The sequence below is a fragment of the Pieris napi genome, chromosome 11 (genome assembly GCF_905475465.1).
Source record: "Pieris napi chromosome 11, ilPieNapi1.2, whole genome shotgun sequence".
In the NCBI taxonomy this organism is placed as follows: Eukaryota; Metazoa; Arthropoda; class Insecta; order Lepidoptera; family Pieridae; genus Pieris; species Pieris napi.
The window spans coordinates 6,672,501-6,693,024 of record NC_062244.1 but is presented as its reverse complement, the minus strand read 5'-3'; the positions used below and the strand labels follow the sequence as shown (position 1 = coordinate 6,693,024).

The window sequence follows — 20,524 nt, the reverse complement described above, 5'->3', positions numbered from 1 at the left end:
TTAAACCATAGATTATTAAGCCACAGAATATGGAAGGAACGTGAAATCTAAGTAAGAATGAAATGGTGAGTTGTGAAGGTCTTGTGTAGTTGCACAGTATATAAATATAATTTAATCTTATGGTTAATTTATAAATGATATTTACCAAACGATATTATAATGAAAAAAATACTCAAAATATACGTATATATAAACCTGACAAAAAGTTTGATGAAATTATTTGTGTGTGTTCAAGTGAATACGAGATCTACGATTAGTTTTTTTGTGTTTAAGACCAGTGAACAGAACAACGTCTTTCGAGTCCACTAGTATATGAACATTATTAACTCCGAAAGGTATTATGATTTAGGTATGCATCGTATCCAAATCGTAGTATTGTGAAGTTCTTATAAACTTTACAATAATATAAGAAAAGGTTTATTACATTTTAAAAACTTTTACAGATTACAAACCATTCCACACTCTATAGCTCATTGATTACATTCTAACGATGTTCCAACGGTAATAGAAGATTATTTATTATTTATTATTTATTATTTATTATTTATTATTTATTATTTATTATTTATTATTTATTATTTATTATTTATTATTTATTATTTATTATTTATTATTTATTATTTATTATTTATTATTTATTATTTATTATTTATTATTTATTATTTATTATTTATTATTTATTATTTATTATTTATTATTTATTATTTATTATTTATTATTTATTATTTATTATTTATTATTTATTATTTATTATTTATTATTTATTATTTATTATTTATTATTTATTATTTATTATTTATTATTTATTATTTATTATTTATTATTTATTATTTATTATTTATTATTTATTATTTATTATTTATTATTTATTATTTATTATTTATTATTTATTATTTATTATTTATTATTTATTATTTATTATTTATTATTTATTATTTATTATTTATTATTTATTATTTATTATTTATTATTTATTATTTATTATTTATTATTTATTATTTATTATTTATTATTTATTATTTATTATTTATTATTTATTATTTATTATTTATTATTTATTATTTATTATTTATTATTTATTATTTATTATTTATTATTTATTATTTATTATTTATTATTTATTATTTATTATTTATTATTTATTATTTATTATTTATTAAATCTATAAGTCAATATAATATCCAAGTTCCTAAATCTTAATACGTAAAGAAAGGTGTGTTAGTAATTAAATCGTGATTTTCCATCACGCTGAGATTTGTTTATATTTTAAATCAATTCAGAATAAATGGACTGTACGCAAGTCGCGTCCGATTGTGAAATGATCTGATTGCAGTGTCAGATGAGATTGGTGAAAAGTTCCTTTAAAGGCCATGGGTTAAATTAACTCGGAACGGAATTGTTGCCGATGACAATTAATATATCTGAATGCCTACTAACCCTTCGTTGCATTAACATTATAAAAATTTAACATAATTAAATGAAAAGGAGGGCAACTGGCCGGCAACTTATCTTGAAGAATTAGATTTAGAACTCTCTACTACGTATGCTCACATTGTAATATGTATAAAAAAAAGGGTGCGTGTACTTATCTACGCGCGTAAGAAGTTATACTTCTTTGGCATTATTAAAAATAGTTTTTGATTGCATGCAAATAATTAATTACAATTAAATAATCAAAGACTGGAAAAGGAGTCATTATAGTCAATAAAGTTCAGTTTACATTTGAAAAATTAAATAAATAAATATTTATTATTATCCTCTTACATTAAGTGTAACATAAATTCTATTATTATTCGTATGTGGTTTTAAAATTATGTCCAATGCCGTAGTATCTTCCGTGGGCAACTTCATTCTGTTAATTTTGTGTCACGGTGCGCGCGCATCGTAAAATTTCACTTTCAATTTTTTTCATAACGCGCCTAAAGAAGTATAACTTCAAAAACTTAATTCTGGAATGACGTTAATCGTATTGGTATTGGTAGACTTGATGTCTAATGAATAGTAGTTTGCTGTGACTATTGCCCTGAAGAAGTTCAATTTCTATACGACGAATGAGGGTTGCTGAATTTTTGTACCTTAACATAATTTTGTTTAGTAGTTCTATAATTTTCTCTTTGAACTTATATTGTAACGCAGCGATGGAATAGATTAAAAGTACTTTAATATACTGTTAGCCAGTTTAAGAGTTACCTATTTCATTGAGTATACTATAGCACAGATTAGAATGTTCATCCCTGACACTCTGGGTACTATAGCAAAGGATTTCATTTAAATTCAGACCTATATTCTGAGTTTCGACTTTGTATACCGACCACAAACATCAAAGCAGAAACTGTAATTAATATTATACCAAGATAATGTATTTTAATAATAAAAATTAAATATAGATACTAGCAAATACAAATTCCCTTTATATATATACCTTTTTTGGTTTATAAGATTTATGCACTTCTTATGTATTTTTGCATTTCTTGCTTACCTTATCTAATATTTTTTTACAGTGCTTGCCTGGAAGAGATCGCTCGAAAGCAATAAGGCCGCCAGTTGTCCTCCTTTTCATATCATTATGTCAATTGTATTATATTCCTGCAAGAAAGTATTAATAAATAAAATAAATAGTATCTGCTTTTATTGCATTGTACGGAGAAATATTTTTTACAATTTTCAATATGATATAGGCCTGAATGGTAACAATGTTATTATGACGATATTTTCGGAGTAGTTGTCGCCCGGGCCCGGCGGGAGACGCCAACCCTTTAAGGCAATAATGTCCCTTTTTAAGAAAGGGGAGTTTTTGACACTCCCCTGCTGCTTGGCCACTCGGTCACAAATCTGCCTGATTGCGTGGCTGATAGGCTAGGATGTAGGGGTCCCTGTTTAAAAAAAAAAAAAAAAACAATGTAAAAGGAAAGACATAATTATTTTTTGACGGATTGTGATTGGTCATCAACATCTCTCATCAAAAAAAAAATTGTTGTTAAAATTATAACATTATATGTATTTAAAAAAAAATACATAATTATTTATGATTCATATGAAAGTCAAATTTTTCGATATAGAAGTTTTCATAGCATGAATTACTGTCGTTGAAATACTCTAGACAGAATTATTAAAAAAAATTAATACATAACTTAGATATTATTTAAATGAAGTAGACAGATAAGAAATACATTTTTATTTTGTTTAATGGAATTTAATATCTCATAAAGTGAGGCTAAATTTGAAAATATATTTTTTGATAATCACAGCATTACAAGAATTTTATAATACCAAAAAAAATACATAATCTTATATTATATCAAAGAAACTGATGCGTTTTAAAGTCGCTCACCCTTCTGTAATTTCTAAGCAAGAACAAAAATAAGAGACATTTGCCCTAAGTTCCTTTTAAACCCTTACATCTTCGTAAAGCTCCGCAAATCCTTCATGAATCATGATGGCTCGCTGTGTACTCGAAGATAAGACTAATAATTTACAAAGCGGTAGTAAGTGAAAACCGGTTTTGATATCGGCAGCATATACGTCAAGTGGAACTAGAAATTTGAAATTCGAATTACGAATATCGCCAGTCAGTCTATCTCAAGCCGCGCGGGAGGTTATACGTTTCTAGTGCGTGAATTCGCGGGAAATATTCGAGAATCGAATTTAGCCTCTTTCGTCGTCAAACAAATTACAATAACTTTTTAATGAGTGCTCTTAAGTGTTGTGAAACGTGTTACTAGTGGTTTGTGGTTTGTTTTATTTGAATTAATTTTAAAGAGCGAAACGGTGGTCGTTTATCGGGTAAAAATTCAGCTGTACAAAGAAAATGTATTTGCTATAAATTTACATAAAACCTATTAGAATTATTTATAGTCAGACGTAAAAACTGAAATAAAATTTAAATTTTGTTTAGCAAAATTTGGTACTCCTAATTAATATGCATTATGATGTAATTTATGTCATTGAATCGATGACCTATGTATAAATAGTTTTTACACAAGTTTTGTGTATTTTATTTATACTTGCGAAATATCTCTCATATAGCTGACACACTATTTCCTTTGTAGAAATAAATATCTTTTAATTTACTATATATACGATTTAAAATAACAAACAAACAAACATGAAATTCAAACAACATACAACGAATTTGCTTATTTTGTGTAGTTGTTTGTTAAGTCAATTATGAAGCAAAAATTTTATAAAAATAATTTCTTTATTATTGAGGAAATACGGTCTTACATTAAAACTTATTTTTAGGCCCAAGGTTACATAATAGTAATACGTAGGTAATTACCACGATTAATTATACGAACTTTGAATAATAATTGAGAATTATACTGTTTTTTACTCACGTTTTTAAGTGTCTTATTACATATACTGTGTGCCAAAATAAAGTTATTAGGATATGGCATTAAAGTTTATAATTAGGAATTTATCATATATTCTTAGAACAATAAACGTGTAATAATTTAAAATATTTTTACGTTACGATTTTAACATTTGTGACAATTGAGTCAATATTTTTCTACTTACTAATAATTAAACTAAAGTATTAAAACACAATTTATAGAGGTATTGTTTTAGCTCTAGTAAAAACATATTTTTATGAAATCGCCAAGAAAAATCAAATATTATGGTAACTGAAACTCGCATCTACACGAACCCTTATTTATTTTCTGATCCACTAACAAAGAACAATCCAGATATCCTGCGGTTCAGAAAGCCGGGGACTCGGATGCGCCCGCTTCTGTAGTTTGAGGTTATTATTATTTCATTTCCACTATCCAAAAAACCTGACCCATTTTACTTAAACATACGATATATTTATTTATTAGCAAAATTACACTACAGTGATAAGAACAAACAATCATTGCTTCTGTGGGTATTGCACAGTAATCAAGCATCGCCTTTGCCATACCCGTATCGCTCACTGTAACAATAGAACCTAGTTAATACTCATATTTAAACTTATAAATAAATATGATCAAGTAAGTAATGTACAACTTGCTTTTTAATATGAGCCTTTTGTAATAAGATCTCATGTTGATACTTATTCCAGAAACGTGTGCATATTAAATTTCGTTCGTTCAATTCTGTATTTTAAAGTGTTTTTTTTAATTCCTTCACTTTCTTTTATAAAAACCTCTTGGGGATCGGTGCACATTTTACTTTTTTTGGTGACATGTTACTAGCCTCCATAACATAAAAAGTGACCTACTTAAAAAAAACCTGTTGTTCAAATGAAAGTAGTAATTAATTATTTTCGTTTCTTTGAAAATACATTATTTTTGGAAATTTATATCTTTATAGATGTAGTGTAATTATAAACAACACAACATGGTACACTACTCTATTATTTTTAAAGATTTAAAAATAATTTGATATTAATACTTCGTGCAAGTTAAATAAGTTATTTTTATTAGTAAAATGAATGTAAGATTCTCATATTATTAAAAGTATAAAAAAAGAAGTTAGTTTTGAGTAAAATTTTCTGTCTGCAGTTATTATGGTAATTACCCTAACTAGCCAGATGGCATTAAAATGACACACTGTAATCTTCATAGCGAATATGAATCTTTTAACTTAGAACATAATTCTTTACCATAGTAAATGTTCTGTTAAATATAAAGATAATAAATACCTCTCACAATTAAATCTTGTACATATTTATTTGCCTTCGCTTATATTGTGAAAAGCCTTTTATCTATAGCCAAAAATCTGGTACAAAAGGTAGGTTTTTCTGACATCGTTACGCCACAAAAGGGTAGATATTTATCATCTTCAAACTGAATGGCTAATCTACGAATATTATTTTTCTGGCCATTTGGCACGGTGCCCAAATCTACGACATTTCGGACTACAGTAATTATTTTGGATTGCTTTGTCTTAATTCTTATTTTTAATAATAATACAACAGCCCTTACCGAGTCTTGACCGGACATAATTTATTAATCATATTATCAGCAAGCATTTGATTGTTGTCTTCTGAAATAGGTACTACTGATGGATTACCTGCCTTGCGATTCTGTAACTTACTTTTCGAACTCTCACAGCGGTTTTCACAGCGGCGGTCGCGTTCAAATCAGTCGTAAAGCAGTCATTTTACGATTTGTCATTCTGATAAACATTAAACTACAAGCTCGCTGCTTATCAGTGAGTTATAGAATCGCAAGGCTGGTCAGCCTATATGCCGGACAAGTCGAAGATGTTTCGGTTTAAAATACCCGGGATTCCTCCTAATGTTTTTTATGTACGAGTCAATGTTATGAGCACACGTATAATAATGCGTACGCTTAACCACTAGGCTTACAATGCTATTCGAAAAACAAAATTCTCTAAAAAATAATTTCTATTTGGTACAGGAATTAATAAAATTTATTTCTTTTGAATATGCAATGCATGGTTCTCCCTCATAAATTTTTATTATTCATAGCAGTTAAACTGTATCTTGACATAAAAGATCCCCTTATGTCTAATGACATTACCTAAAGGCGTCATAAAATCATGATTGAATTATTTTAATTTATAATATAAGAAGCGTCATCTAGTCTCATAATAAATTATGGTATAATAATGTTTACGGACCAAAACTAAAAAAGAACTACAGTAACATTTATTTGTAACGCGTAAAGTTTATAATTCCAACGGAAGTATTAATTTATTGGGTAATTCATCCCAGCAAATTAAATGTTATGATATTAAATAACTATTTATTTATACTAATATGCGTTTAATTTAATAGATTATAATTAATATTATATATAATGTCCATGTGTCGGGTAGTCTCTCTCCCTAAAAATGACGAGGGGGCCGATGGCTGGCCATGCGTCATACTCGTGAACGGGTGCTACTTGTGGTGACTGGTCGGACTTGAATTCGTGTATGCGGTGATGTTAGTTATTTCGACTATAATTTGCGTGTTGTTCCCACGAGAATGTAAGTACGTGCTCCATGTCTCCTGCTGATAGCAGAGAAATCTTTCTTTCAATTTATTTTATTATTATTAAATAACTATTAATAACTTAAGAAGTCATGTGGAACATGGTGTATTGGTTGCAGCTCCTTACAAACATTGTGTAAAACAAAAAACTTGGTGATTAAAAAGAGTGGCGGAGAGTTTATTGCCAGTTCTTTTCTTCCGTTCTACGCCCTTGATTTGAGAGCATTTAATATGTTTTTCTTTTTTGGCGTTCATAAATGTACATTGTGCTACCTAAATTAATAAATAATTTTTGACTTTGACTATTAAACCTAATTGTTAGGCAATCTACGAACTCGGAATTATAGTACCTATCATAATTTATTATAAAAAACTAAATCTATTTATACGTATATTTTAGATATGCGACGTACAAAGCATGACAACAGTATGTTGAATAGTTGACGTTACTGTAAAGTACTGTCAGCATAAAATCACAATAATTTTTTTACAATTTTTTACACTTAAATATACCTATATTTACAACTACATCCATGTCGTTCGAATAATTTAACAGTGTAGAATATATTTATAGAAAAAAATGGCTTAAAATACTAATACAAAATTTTGATAAATTCTAAACTCTAATTTTTTTTGCCTCTTTATGGCTCTGGCACGGGTTGTGCCATTAGCCAGCGTCAAGTACAAAATTTTTATAATTCGCTGTTTTAATTATTTACAGATTATGAATAATAAAAAACGAAGGAAACTAATCGCGACATAACATAAATGATTGAAAACGAATTAAATTTACAAAAAAATCAGAAGAGTTACATAAGGGGAAAAATAAATCAAAATTATAGTTTAATGTTATTATTTACAATAAACATACTTATAATACTATATACAAGGGGATTTAAATCTCGAAGAAGTAAAAAAAATTGGTAGGAAGGGGAACAGAGAGAGATACTAAAGAAGTATACCTATAAGGAAGAATGGTCATATTTAGGACAAGAAAAGAAAACATGATTCAGGTCAGAATAGCTCTAAACTCTAATTACTAATATAATTAACGTTACTATTAACGTCGTTTTTTATATTAATTTAGTCTGTCTGTGTATAATAAATCTGTCACATTAAGATCTGTAACACGATTTTGCAGACTGTACATTTTCAAATAGTTGCACGTGCCACGTACGAAATACTTCATGAATATTTTACCAACCTGGTTATATCAGACATATCGATAATATTACATGAAAACGCACTTTTCATAAATCTTGTTGAATAAGTAACTACTATTATAGATGAGATTTCACTTTATCAATATTAATTTCTTTAATATTTTAGAATTAATACAGTATATGCTTCTCAGAGAACAGTGATGAATTTTAGTCGCTCGACAACGCGACTCTCATTTCTGTAGTCGAAGTTCAAGCCCCGGATTGGCATCAATAAACTTTTCTGTCTATGTGCGCATTTAACACTCGTACGGCAAAGAAAAACATCCTGAGGAAACCCAAAATCAAGCTACTGATCTGACAGATCACCTACTTGCCTTTTAGACAAAACAAACGATCACGTTACAGAAATCTGAGGCCAAGACCAAGCGTTGTGCGCCACTGGTTTATAAGTAGCACTCAGGGATTCTGGAGCATTCTAATGTTAAAGAAATTTTCGGGAAAAACCTGTCCATTAATTTTTCAGTTTATTTCAAGTTTTTTTTTACGTTACAAACATACGAATCTTTAATCTATATAATATCAATATAGATTATCTGCAACATTTTTGCTTATATTTTTGTTTCACCTTTTCATAATTTGTTCCAAAGTATTGTAAGCCCATAGACAAATAATTTTATTTTCTTACCGCATTATGTCCATTATTAAATTGATTAATTATATATTTTTTTTTTAGTAAAACTATGAGAAAATATATTTTCGTAATTTTTAGATCGATACATATTTATTTACTTTCAGTAACTAATTTTGAAATTAAAAATGTACAATGACTTAACTAAATATTATTATTATCTATATATTAGTATTGACCCCTTGGAGTTACGTAGAGATATGGCGTCTCGCTGCGTCTTCTACCGCATCTACCATGGAGAGTGTGCAGAAGAGTTGTTCGGATTAATGCCTGCAGTTAAGCTGCACCATCGAACGTCGAGGCAGAATACGGAATTCCATCAGTATTACCTCGAAATCCGTCCTTCCACAACAGAGCGTTTTTATAGCAGTTATTGCCGCGCACCACCACTATGTGGAACCAGCTACCCTCTGAAGTATTTCCGAACCAATTCGACTTAAGGTCATTCATTTCTTAAAAGGCCGCTAACGCACTTGCGAGCTTTCCGGCAGTATTCCATCGGCCAGGCCTTGACCCCTCTTCTATAAAAAAATATATGAGTGAATATTCTAAGATGTTAAGAACTTGTGAAATGCCAGGATGTGCTAAAATAAAAATCTTTGCCGAAACATGTTAAAATCTTGTTTATTTATAGTTGACCTTCACTTTATAACGTTAAGAAATAAATAGTTTAATGGGAAAATGACATTCTAATTTTATTCTAGTTGTGTTATGGAAGACTTATGTGATATATTATGATATATATTAAATAAAACGTAAAATTATGGCACCTTTTTATCACGAGTTGTCTCAGCAAAAATAAAGAGATGAAAGATTACTTTACTTAAAAGACTTTTTATTAATAAAAGCTTAATCAAAATTTAGCTTTCATGAGTATAAGGAGATTTCCATGATCCAAGTGATTCTACTATCTGTAATAAAACTCGATTGCTAAGACCAACGAAGCCACTTAGAACATTTGGAACGTCTAATCTTATATATAAAATTCTCGTGTCACAATGTTAGTTACCATACTCCTCCGAAACGGCTCGACCGATTTTTATCAAATTCAGTATTCAGTCGGTCTGAGAATCGGCTAATATCCATTTTTCATACCCCCAAGTGATAAGGGATGTCAATCCCTAACATTTTATTTTTTGGGACGAAATTTTTTTTTATAATGTGCCATAAAAAAATACATACAACCCAAAATTTTCACCCCTCTACGATTAATCCCTATTTTTCATTATAGTAGATAGTTATTTTTATTGTACTGAGAAATAATATAGGTACTGTAGCGTTTGCCGGGTCAGCTAGTTTTATTATATATTTGTTAAGAACTCGTTTATATCATGTACCTATACCAGTTTCGCATAGTTGGAAGTTTTTATATTTCGGCAATAAATATAGCCTAAACTAGTCAGGAATAATGTATGTCAACCTTATGGTGAAAGAGGTTTTGCAATCAGTGCAGATTATTTGTTGCTAACTAACAAAAATACATACCTTTTCTCTTTGAAAAATTCGTATTGATGAATTACTGACCAATAGAAATTCCTGTTTAAAAAGCTTATTACACACTATTATTGAATTTAAACTGTGTGAAAATTCGTAGTAATAAGAATTTATTATTTGTTGCATATTTTTGAAACAAAATCCTGTAGCCGCGATGTTTTGGCAATCAATCATGTTATTTTACGAACAGTTGGAAATGCATACATTCCAAGAATAACTCTCCAATTACAAATAGTTACAATTGTGTTTAATGTTTACAAATATCAAAATCGCTAAAATAATATCCATAGAGGTGATGGGTATTCAATAAATATCAAAGGTTGAACTATATCTCTTTCAAGTAAGTGTTAACTCATACTTAGTCTTTAGTCTTGAATCTGAATTACCCTTAAAATATTAATTATGTTTTAAATTATGCAATATCTGATCGGAATAATATGTTTGTAGTTTTCGGAAAGTGACAGCTTTAATGAGCTCTGACGTTTGTGTTAACAAAATTAATAAATTTGTACAGTATAATGACCTCTGTTCATTCATTATTCTCGGATTGAACTTTCGAAATCCAGGGCTATTTTTAAAGTAAAGATTTGTAGCTAAATAACTGTGCTATTTTTTGTTTGATGTACTTGGTTTTGGTTAACTCACTGCCAGGTTTCCAACCTTCTTAGTAGAACTCACTCACTCGGTGATAGTAAAAAAATAATTGAATACGGTTTTTAAAATTAAAAATAGGACATATTGTTAGATTAATGAATTTCCATTCTTTTGGACATTTCTCCTTTCTCTTACTCCTTTCTTTTATAATTTTAGTAATCTTTACTTGTAATGTAAGGTATAACATCGAACGCAGCTCACGCATAAGTGTGGTATTAAATATATATTTTATTACATATTCCTTTAGGAAAAAATCGCATTTACAATTTCCTTCCACTTATAACATCGCTTTATAAATTCATCAACTTTGGTTCAGGTTTTTGCTAAATGTGCCATTTTAAAGTCGTTATAATAAAACTTTACCATAAAAGTCGAAAGTCTTCATTAAAAAACAACAAAAGCCCTATTGTCTTTAATATAATTATCATATTTAAAATAATTCCACATTAAAACATCTTTATATGTACTATAAAAAGTACTTTTGAAGATTAAATGTAGGCCAATTCTATTGCCATAAATGTGGCGAAATCCTTATCTTTTGTCTAAGTGTTCGCTGAGATTGATGCTTGTGTCTGTGACCAATTGGTGTAAGGGACACAGAGGGTGCTCATTTGTGATTCAAATTCAATGTTCTCAACTCAAATAAGAGGGTTTTCATTACGTAAGCAGAAAAAGTCTTTTTATATTTAGATAATTTGGCAGCGTGAATTTTGTAATAGAAAAACCAAGCAAAATTAAAAATAAGAACTAGAATTAATTTGAAACTGCTTTGAAATAATGTTATCGTTATATGCTTCTCAGTTTCATAATAAACATGTAATAATTAAGTAATTTAATAATATTCAATGTAGTATTTGGAACCAAATATAAATTGTCGGTTGTTTGATGCAAATGTAACAATATTAAAGGAAGGAAAATTGCATAGAGTCAAGGAACATAAATAAGAATAAGAATAATTTTTATTTTCTCCCATATAACATGTACAACAAACAATAAGATTACAGTTGAGAAGGCATTGGGAGACTGGTTTCCAAACTAGGCAAGAACCTGTGATATGGATAACCAGGCTTCCATTCCACAGCAAAGTCATATTGAGTGGTTACAACAAGTACATACATATATAAATGTAGACAAAACAGAAAGACTCGTATAAAAGTTGATGCATGTATGTAGTATTAGATTTATCAGACTAGAGTATGTAATTAATTAACTAATTAAGTATAAAATTGAGCTTCGATTTCACAATAAACTTTTCCATATTTGGCAACTTGTAATTTGGTATCGGTAGCAATTACTGTAAAACAACAAATTATTCGTATTAACCATTTCCGTTACTTTTACTCCTACGTAATTTAAATTAATTAAAGTTAGCAACAGTTTACATGACAAGATTTAAAGTTATCCTTTGTTAATCATTAAAAACAAGAAACAAGTATAGTTCCACGCGCATGTTCTTTGCGTCCACGCATAGCTCTATCCGTGAATCGTGAACACAAAAGTGAAAACGACGATTGTAGTGGTTACATTGATTTTTGGCACCAACTTCTAAAAACTAGCTTTAGAAGATCATCCAACCCGTTAAACGGAAATTAATCAATAAAGCTTTTTATAAATTTGAGGAATACTTAAATGATCCTAATCCTTGGGATTGATTTGCTCCAGTTCAAACAATTTGTATGACAATACTTGGCGATTAAAAAGAGTGGCGGAAAGTTTCTTGCTAGTTCTTCTTACCTGCTCTACGCCCTTGACTTGCGAACTGGTAGTAAATGTAAATTTACAATGAATTTAACTTGACAATTCATAAGTGTAATTGTTTACCTACATGAATAAAGATCTTTTGAGTTTGAGTTGTATGTAAAAACTTTTTTTTTGTTTTTTTTTCCACCAAGCCAACGTTGTCGGCGTAAAAGTCAGGCCAGTGTTCATGCGATGCTTCGGTTCTCTTTTAGATTGATTGTTAATTGCGCATTGCAATCTCCGCGCGCTTCGGGTAGAAAATTACACTATCTGGGGGTTAAATAACTACAGAATGAAACATTTTAAATGTCTAGGTAACAGACCGACTCAAATCAATTATAATTTGTAATATGTTATTTGTAATTCTAATAACTAGAAGTCGAAATACGCTTTGTTTTTGTATTTTGAGTTGATTATGCAGGATAATATGATAATATTGACATGCTTTCTTAGGACTTGGAAACGAAAAAATAGCTAAGTAAATAACTTTGTATGTATGTTACTTGTAATGTTAAGAACGCCCAATTTTATTGTAAAAAGGCGATACTAAACTGTTTAAACAACAGTTTATTTAGGAAAGTGATGAGGTGGTATTCTGGGTCGGAAAAAAAACTGCATTGTGGTATTGGTAACAAAAATATGAATGGCAAAGTTAGGAAGTTCGCAATACGGCCATTAGCTCATAAAGCTGTTGGTCCTAAGATTGCTCTCGCGATCCAAGTGATTAGTCATCCGTCACATCAGGGTATGTAAGTGATGAACTATAATATCTCCTGCGCAAATTGTTTAGAAAAGACCAAAAGAATGGTATCCCAAAAGACTTGAGACACCATAGCCAAATCAACCTGATGATATCTTTATGACAATAGTATCTATTCTCTAAAATATGTCTATGTATTCTTCTGTATTCAGGGCTTTTGTAAAAATAGAGTAATAAGACTTTTATTTTAACAAGGGATATATGTTAAGTTGAATCCGGGCATAAAATATCGTTAATTATGTATGTAATGGCTTAAAACTTTCAATAAATATTTTCGTTTCCGGTGTCCGATTAATTTTATTTTATTTTCGACAATGTTTAATCAATTAACACTGTAGTGGGCGTGAAAACTGTAATTTTTAATAAATATCGAAACATGCCCTTCAGTAACTTATGCTTGTACTAATAACCAATTATATGAGTAACGCGTTGAGGGTAGCGTACACGTTGACGAATCGTATCCATAAGTTTAATGTTTAAAATAAATATAAGCGGTAAATCCCAAATTAACTGTGAAAATCGAACTGTGTTATTGAAGAACTACCTTGTCAAATATTGTCAGCCCCAGAAGAAGCAGAAAAAGTGCGTATAAGATCTTCTAGGACCACGTCAACAATACGCGACGCATGATACCACCAAGAATGCAGTGAGATCATTTACCTACAATAAGTGATATTGTGGATACATGAAGTGATTTAGTGCAAGGTCAATAGTGGCAAAGTGAGTGCGAGACTAGAAATACAAATATTAAATATTATTTAAACAGGTCATTGATATTCACGCAACTAAAATTTATCATACTATACGATTTATTCAGATCACTTGTCACGAACGTTGTGGCTCCGTACAAAAGTTCTAAACGTAAAATCTAACTGAAGCCAGTTCGATCCTGAGTGTCGACACATATAGGTTTTATTTTTGTTTTATATTTTCCTTTTTCTTCTATATAATAAGGAAGGGAAAATTTGAGGAATAGATAAAATGCTCAAATGCATTGCATGCTCCAAGGACCTAGACATAAGCACGCAGATTCAATGTATACAGTGCTTTAGAGGTTGTCACAGTAACTGTACAGGACTTACAGTGGAACAATCAAGTGACACTTGGATATGTCCTCCTTGCATGCGTAGAGGACGGCGCTGCCCTGATGCATCGCCTGAAAATCCACAAGCCTCCACGAGGCGTCATAAAAAGGATCCAGGACAAAGCGACAAGCACTTGTCTAGGGATGACTTGCAGAAGGTAATTGCAGAGGGAATTAACCAGGCAATCGACGCTAAACTGGGTCACATACAGAATAAGCTGATCGAAACTCTAAAAGCTTCTCTTATTATGGAATTGAGAGAAGAAATTAAGTCCTTCATGATTCCATTCGTTGAAGAAACAAAATCTCTAAGGGAGGAATTAAATATACTAAGGAATGATCTCTCGAATAGCAATGCCATTGTAAGTGAACTAAAATCGCAAATTTCTAAGCAGCAGCAGTGGAACCGAATGAATAATATTGAGGTTGTAGGTTTACCTCAAACTAGCAACGAGTCGACACGCTCACTAATACAAAAAATTGCAAAACATGCTGACGTGGAATTGCAACCGGGCGATATTGAATTCGCCAATCGCGTACAGCCGAAGCAATCAACGCCAGGAAAGCCAAAAACAATTGTTGTTCGTCTCAGATCTCGCGACATTAAAGATAAAATTTTGTCCGGTTTACGAAAAAGGCGAGGAATTCAAACGTCTGATATTGGTTTGGCTGGTAATTCTAAGAAATTCTTTGTAAACGAGCACCTGACCCCTGAAAACAAATATCTGCTAAAAGAGGTTAAAACAATGGCTACGAGCAAAGGTTACAAATTCGTTTGGGTCAGAAACTGTTGCATTTTTTTACGCAGAAACGAAGAGTCCCCAGCCATTACAATAAATTCGGAGCGGGATTTATCAAAAATTTCTTAGATTCAACTTTGCATTTGTATTTTTATTATTTAACTAATTATTTTACGGCATCGTTCGTGTATTTTTCAGTGGTTTTAGCAGCGCTTTGTTTCTTGATTTACAATTTCACATTAATAGTAACGCAGAATTCGAGATCTTCCTACCTAAATAAAAATGTTTGCATAAACGTTGGTACGTTTAGATTTTTCTTTAAATGTTGGATAAAACCCTAACCATATTCTATCAAAACGTGCGAGGCTTACGGACGAAAACGACTGAATTTTATCGCAATCTACTCTTATCTACTTTTGATATTGTTTTAATAACTGAATCTTGGTTAAGCGATAAGTTTTACGACAGCGAACTTTGCGGGGGTAATTATACTATGTTTCGGCGTGATAGAACTAAAGAAACATCACATAAAAAATATGGGGGAGGTTTGTTAATTTTTATATCTCCTAAATTGCAGGCTTATGAAAGACCTGAATGGAACTGCACTAACGTCGAAACTTTGTGGCTTACTATACCAGAAAATTCACTTGGAGCTAATGGTCGGCGTAATCTTCATATTGGATTGGTCTATATACCTCCCGATTCTAAGCAGCCGCAACGACTTATGACGTTTATTTCCTCATTCAGTCATATAATTGAATCAAACCCAAATGATTACTTCATAATTGTTGGTGACTTTAATCTTCCTATCATTAACTGGTCTCCCACGGGACCTATTATTTTAAAGCAGGGTACGACCCAGTTACAAGAAATCTCCGAAGATTTCATAAAAAAGTTAAATTCTTCTGGCCTAACACAACATAATTTTATTCCCAATATTTGTAACAATGTGTTGGATTTAATATTAAGTAATGTCTCTCTAGATAATACCAGAGCTGACACAGCATTGGTTAAGCCCGATATGCACCACCCCTGTTTAAGTATTGATGCAACTGACTTACTTCTGCGCAAAATGTCTCCAAAAGTTGGTCAAAAGTATAATTTCTATCGCGGTAATTACGAAGCTATTAATCAGGAACTAAGCGAGGTCAACTGGACACAGCATCTTAATGGAGACACTATAGATGAAGTTACAACAAAATTTTATGATATTGTGAATAGAACTATTATAAAAAATGTCCCAATAAGCCGTAATAAATGCAATAATAAGTACCCCGTGTGGTACACTAAGTCTCTGATACACGTCATAAAAGAAAAACTAAAAGCTCATAGGCGTTGGAAAATGTACAAGAACCCGCGAGACTATGACGAGTTCTCGTTGTTACGTAGTAGGCAAAAGCGTATATCCAAAAAGTGCATGCTATCTTATGAACAGCATGTACAAGATAACATGGCTAAGAATCCTAAGGCGTTGTGGTCATACTTAAGAAACAAGAGGCAATGTAAATCTGGGTACCCTAGTATGCTAGTTCTTGGAGATGAGTCATATAAATCGGAGCCTGAGATTTGTGAGGGTTTTAATAAATTCTTCAACAGCGTCTTCCACTCTCCTGACGATACTTATGACCTACCTGAACTACCTGAGTCAGATATCATATATAATAACATTCACATAACGGAACACGACGTCTTTAAAGCTATAAAAAATTTAAATATAAACAAGGGTCCAGGTAGTGACGGAATACCAGCAGTTTTCCTACAAAGATGTAGTAAGGAACTTGCAGCACCACTATCACATATATATAATCTGTCCCTTAACACATTCTGTGCATTCCCTTTAAAATGGAAAGAAGCACATGTAGTTCCTATTCATAAAAAAGGCTCCAAAAACAGAATTGACCATTATCGACCTATCTCAATCCTTAATTCTTTTAGCAAACTGTTCGAAAAACTAGTACATAATGTTATAAGTCCATTAATCACTAAACAACTACCGGAGCAACAACACGGCTTTACTAAAAATCGCTCAACAGTTTCTAATTTGACTATTTTTACTGACTATATACTGAGAGGTATGGATGAGGGTGACCAAATTGACGCTATCTACACGGATATAGAAAAAGCTTTTGATCGCGTTGATCATATTATCCTGTTACATAAGCTTTTCTCCCTTGGAATACGTGGTGACCTTTACAGATGGATAAAGTCATACATAACTAACAGACGGCAAGCAACAGTAATATGCGGGTACAAAAGCATGTTCACTAACATTACATCAGGAGTACCCCAAGGTTCAATACTTGGCCCATTATTATTTAATGCTTATTTGTACGATATAAAATATTGTTTTCACTTTTCTAAACATCTTATGTTCGCGGATGACCAAAAAATTTTCTTAAGAATAAAATCAATAGATAACTGTAATCAAATTCAACAAGATCTTAATAGGTTAGAAATATACTATAAACAAAATAAACTTTCAATAAATATAAACAAATGTAATAAGATAACTTTTTCGCGTAAAAACAAAAAAATTCAATACACTTACAAAATCGATAACACCCCAATAAAACAAGTAAAATTAGTAAAAGACCTGGGAATACTATTAGATGAAAAAATGGGCCTATCACAACATATCGATGACATAACAGGCAAAGCGTATATGCAACTAGGATTTGTCAAGCGGTCATGCAAGACATTTAATAACATACATTGCATTAAAAGCTTATATTTTGCTTATGTTAGAAGCGTGCTGGAGTATGCGAGTGTTATGTGGTCTCCATATTATACTAAGTATAAAAAAGCAATAGAAAATATACAAAAAAAGTTTGTAAAATTCCTTAGTTTTAAAAAATACCAATGCTTCGATAGTTATGCGCATTCTTGCAATTATTTTAATTTAGACTTATTAGAAAGTCGGCGAAGTCAGCAAGACCTGCTTTTTTTACATGGTATCCTTAATGGGCGGATCGATAGCCCCTATTTGCTGTCGTTAATTTCTTTTAAAATTCCTTCTAAATATGCGACAAGACACTCAAAATTGTTCCATGTGCCTCGTACGAACTCGAATTACCTGCATAATTCACCAATGTTTCGGGTTTTATCTAACTATAACACTAATTATGAGGAATTTGATATTTTCCACCTCACCAAGGAACATGTGAGAAAATATTTGAAGGGGCGGGAAGACTCGAATTTTGTTTAGGTTGTATTTGGTATTATTTTTTGTTTTAAATATTAAATTTCAGTTCTCTGCATATATTTTTTCTATTGATGCGCTTATTTGTTACATTTTTCTTATATAATATTGTATATCTATGTAATCTGTTTTGGCTTTTTGTACTGTATAAGTGTTTGTTTTGTAATATTTTGTATGTTAGCTGTAAGATTACTTATAATTAAATAAATAAATAAATAAATAAACCATATAATTAACGAATAAAATAATTAAAGTGAATGTGATATATGCTCGAATAGGTATAGTCAAACAAAGATTAAATAGCTTATTTTTTATTTAAAATTATGGGAAGGTCAAGATCTTGGGCTTTATTACTAAATAGGAAAAAAATATGTAATAATATCAAAGTACCTTACTACTTCAAGTACCTATCTATAATCATAAGTATGTCGAATGGACTATCTGCCCAGGACACAGGAAATCCTACGAGGGAGTGCTTTAGGTCGAAACCTAGGGTTAGAAGACGGGGAGTAAATATAAAAAACATTTGCCGTAGTGTAGTGTGTACAGCTTGGGAGGTTTTTATCGATTGCAAGATTGACCCCGGGACCTCTGTAACGCGGCTTTGTAGGAACTACTCGAGGTGGTTTTAGTGGGTATTGCTCACCCAGTCTCTGAATAGCAGAGATTCTGGTGTGGGTCGAGTCCTACATACTTCTACAACTTTTGGGGCATGCGCAAATGCATTTCCATTTCGGATATCAAAAAAAAGGACAGGAAATCTTAGTGGGGGCCTAGTGCTATATTATATTACTTATTATGTGTAATAAATAGTTAAGTTTCTCTTTCTTACTTTCTGAAGTATGCGCTCTACAAGGGCTTAACAGTTGAAGCAGACGTATAGACCACAAGCCCATGAACAAAAAATACCTGTGAAATGACCCAACCTGAATTACGCTTAGAAGGCTGTTACTATATCTGAAAATAGCTCTGAGGACTATGCCGTCATTTCTTAGCGGTACATGTGAGTACGTGAGTGAATGGACTTTCTCAGGTACAATGGGGGAATTTCGACTAATTATTAATGTACGGCTTTGTTATAAGTGTATAGATGATTAAAAATAAATGTCGAAAAACCTAGTGCCGTACAAAAGTGATGGTGCCGGAAGTCGGTGCAAATTTTTAATTCGACGACAGTTGCAGAAGCAATATAGGTCATTTATTACTGTACGGCATTTGTGTGATTCCTTTTGGACACATATACAGATACTTTACCCGTAAACGCCGTACATATTCCCAGCGGAGCGGTCGAAAGCCAAGGGTCGCAACATATGTCTGATTAGCATATAGGTGATGATGATATGAAACAACATAAAATTAAATGATCTTGAGAGTACTTCACAAATAGATAAAATTTTCCAGCATGCCGTACATTTTTTGTGGAACACATAGGTGTATGGGGTAAATTACTTTCCTCAGAAAAGAGTCATTTTCCGGTGACTTTTATCTGTACGGCAATAACACAGGTTATTAATACTTTAGACAATCTTCAATAAAAGATAAATGCCGTACACTTTCGATAGTCCGCTACCACCGCCTACCAATACAGGGCGTCCCAAAGTTATGGGAAATGAAGGGAAAGTACCTTAAATATCGTAGATAGGGTATTTTACTAAAAGAAGACTTTATGTTATTTTTAAAAGTTATTAATTCTGCATTCAAAGATTTTTTAAAAATTACTTGCCTCGTCTGGGAATCGAACCGACTTAAATGTAAAAAAAACACCCCTACTTTTATGATGCCAATCGAAAGAATGGCCAAAAACTAATAACTCTTCTTAAGTAACATAGTATTTTAAAGAAAGGAACAGCGTGAATATATCTTTTTAATCAAATTAAAAACATTATCTATCGTATTCGGCCTAAAAAAATCCCCTACGAGTCTGTTCCTTTAGAAAAGTTATTAGGTTTTGGCCATTCTTTCGATTGGCATCATAAAAGTAGGGGTGTTTTTTTTTAAATTTAAGCCGGTTCAATTTCCAGACGAGGCAAGTAGTTTTTAAAAAATCTTTGAATGCAGAATTACTAACTTTTAAAAA

At 31.2% G+C, this 20,524-nt stretch overlaps 1 protein-coding gene across 3 annotated transcripts in view; it reads left to right on the top strand.

Annotated features, from left to right (window-relative positions):
- LOC125053603 (atrial natriuretic peptide receptor 1-like) overlaps window positions 1-20,524 on the top strand; it is a 140,454-nt gene that overhangs the window by 54,096 nt on the left and 65,834 nt on the right. The window contains exon 1 of one of the 3 annotated variants that reach the window (XM_047655026.1): window positions 3,584-3,731. The exons of the other annotated variants lie outside the window; for them this stretch is intronic. The gene's annotated coding sequence lies outside the window, so the exon portion shown is untranslated. Of the gene's footprint in view, window positions 1-3,583; window positions 3,732-20,524 lie in introns of those variants that run through there. 3 annotated transcript variants of the gene reach the window in all.